At 43.1% G+C, this 3,133-nt stretch overlaps 2 pseudogenes; both read right to left on the bottom strand.

Annotated features, from left to right (window-relative positions):
• Positions 1 to 221: 221 nt before the first annotated feature.
• Positions 222 to 731, bottom strand: LOC149192619 (calcium-transporting ATPase, endoplasmic reticulum-type pseudogene; annotated as a pseudogene).
• A 28-nt stretch (positions 732 to 759) lies between these two features.
• LOC149192618 (calcium-transporting ATPase, endoplasmic reticulum-type pseudogene) lies at positions 760 to 1,830 on the bottom strand (annotated as a pseudogene).
• Positions 1,831 to 3,133: the final 1,303 nt, after the last annotated feature.

The raw sequence follows: 3,133 nt of genomic DNA, 5'->3' as shown, positions 1-3,133 counted from the left end.
ACCAGATTGTGTCCAAACCTTGAAAAAATGAGTGCTCATGGAGGGGATGGATGTGCTTAGGGTGGCTAGCACAGGTGCTGCCTCCCTAGCTAAAATCTTGGCCAATTTCTCCTTCTGCTGCCCTCTCCCCAAACTTCCTTGTATGCCAATCCCAAACAACGCAAAGCCTTTGAACTCATCTGATCAAACTTCCTCAAGAGTAATTCCCTTGATGCATCATCTCATTCAACAACTGATCCATCTGCAAGTTGTTGAAAAGCAGTCCTTTCAAACAAATTTTCCATGGCGCCCTTCACCAGCAGACGATTTTGTCCCATTGGTTCCATGACAATAACACCCATGGATTTTCGATCACAATCAAACTCCAATAAAGCCCGCCTCTTTGATCTTTGTATCCACCAATCACAATTGCCCAATTTCATTGTGCCACTGTTGAGAATGGCACTTGTATCACTTGCCATTGGGTCTGGAACTCCCATTTTTTCAACCAATACCTTCAAGGTTGCCTCAGTGGGAATACCAGTAGCATGGAACTGGTGACCTTGACAAGATATCCCTGCATCATTGCAAACTGCAGCAACTTCTGCCATAGTTTCTGAATTTTCCCCCATATTATGTGCAGGCCAATCCAATATTTTTCCATCCTCAGGATTATATGTTGTTCCTTCAACAGTAAACTCTCTAAGTGAACCCGCACTGTGCCCTATGGCTATAAACTCACTGAAAGACATCTGATTGGTTGTAAGAGTACCTGTCTTATCAGAGCAAATCACTGTGGTGCAACCCAAAGTCTCCACGCACAATAGCATTCTTTTGTGCCCTCTTACAAGTTCCAAGAGCCAAACATGTAGTAATCACAGCAGGCAATCGCTCTGGTATAGCAGCAACTGCCAGAGCAACAACAATCTTAAAGTAGTACGTACATTTATCAAAGGAAAACCTGATATTTTTTGGCCACCCATCTATGACTTCCCATGAAAGAAAATATTTGTAGTTCATGATCCAGACAAGAATACAAATGGCACCAATCACTGTTGTCAGTCTTTCACCAAATTCATCCAACTTTCTTTTCAAAGGGGTATCATGACATTCCATTGAAGCTTCCTGAATTTTACCTATTTCTATAAACATGCCAGTGCTCACAACAATGCATGTGCAGCAGCCATTGGTAATTGTAGTTCCTGCAAACACCATGCATTCTTTTGACTGCAACTCACAGTCACACAAGGTGGCTGGATATGTTCTTTTGACCACAGGCATGCTCTCTCTGGTCAGGGAGCTCTGCTCCATCCTAAAGGTGGATGTCTTGAGGGACACAATTCTCATGTCTGCAGGAACCTTGTCTCCCACCTTCAGTTCCACTATATCTCCTGGAACAAGTTCTCTGGAGGGAAGATCTACAACATAATGTCCATCTCTCAAGACCTTTGCATGATCAGATTGCATTTCTTTGAGAGCTTCCAAAGCCTTCTCAGAATTATTCTCCTGCCATACTCCAACAATGGCATTGAGGATGAGAATCAGGAGAATGACCAGGGGCTCTACATAGGCTGTTATGCCCTCCTCAGAAGACACATTATCACGAAAGTAGGCGAGAAGAAATGAAATGCCAGCTGCCAGCAGAAGGATTTTAACAACTGTATCATCAAATTGCTCCACTACCAGCTTCCACAAAGGTGTACCATTTTTCTTCTAGAGCTCATTCCATCCATATATTTGACGGAGTTTTTCCACTTCATGAGAATTTAAACCATTCTCTAAGCTCACATCATATTCTTCTAAGCATTCTTCAATAGTTTTAGACCAAGCAGGGAATATCTTGTCCTCCATGGACTATGAAATAGATGATCAGATTCTGAATTCAAACAGATTGCTCCACCATTAACAGATCTATAATGCGTTCGAAAAACTCCAAAATCAATACTTTCAAGAACCCTGGTAACCTTGGACACGAGCTTTAACTACTTTTCTCATTTCAAGCTTGAATTTTGACAAAAATCTCGGGTTTTCCTTCTGCAGAGCTGTTTTCTGCGTTTCCTGTAGACGACTTCCTGTAGAAATGCCTGTAGAGTGCCCCTACACCTCTGAGCGAGCCTGATACGCGGGATAATTTTGAAAACAGGTAGAAAACCCAATGGAGGACGACTAGTTAACAGATTGTGGGAGCAGAGGACGCGTACTTTGGCTAAGGACGTTACAGGTGCAAATGAATCAGCGGGTGGTGAGAGTCAGCCGAGCATTTTTCAATTACGGCATGATTTGTGGTGAGGGAGTGAAGTGGCTAGGGGTACGTGGCCACATGCAAACTGCAGTGCTATCATGAACTGCATGTTCTCTTCTAGATTAGTTGCACTGGAGTTCAAACGGCCAACACTCCCTGTTTTTTTTTAATTTTCACGTGAGTCGACTATCCACGTATACTGCATGATTTCTGGCTGAGCGCTAGAGAAGGCACTGTTGGGTTCACTTTGCTAGATTCCTGGCTTAATCTCACCATTTCATTCATTTATGCACTTTCAAATCATATTCATGCAAATAGAGAACCGATTTAGACACATACCTGTCAGTCGGCGTGCTGCTGTGTCCTTTTTGTTGCTGCATGCACATGTTCTGCTACTGCATGCCTGGATCCTTTGGTTGCATGAGGCTTGGTTGATGATTCATGGTTTTTTTTTCCTTGTGCAGGTGTCCTCTGGCCAAATCTAAGCTACAAGTAGTTGTTTCCATGTTCAAATCTGCAACTTCAAGCTGCTATTGCTGAATTTCATAGGACCAGAACTTGTTTTCGCCATTGCTCCCAAACGGTAAACCGGATTGATCTGAAACTTGCTGAGCTCATTCCTATCATCATTATGCACCTCCCATAGCAAAAGCGTGATCAATGGATGCACAGATTTCGAGAAAAATGGAAAATGGCTGAAGATTTCAAAGATCAATTTCTCGGAAACCGTGCATCAGAATCGGCTGAAACTGCTTGGGTAGGTTACTATCACCCATATGCATATCCCCACGAAACAGGTTTTGAAATGGATGCACAGATATGGAGAAAATGCAAAAATGGCTGATGGTGATGGAGGCTGATTTCTTGGAAACCGTGCACTGGAATGGCCTGAAACTGCTCGAGCATGTTGCC

This window comes from Pinus tabuliformis, chromosome 2_2 (genome assembly GCF_031772625.1).
Source record: "Pinus tabuliformis cultivar Carrire ecotype Pingquan chromosome 2_2, CPIR1, whole genome shotgun sequence".
NCBI lineage: Eukaryota > Viridiplantae > Streptophyta > Pinopsida > Pinales > Pinaceae > Pinus > Pinus tabuliformis.
This window is presented reverse-complemented; position numbering and strand designations above follow the sequence as displayed.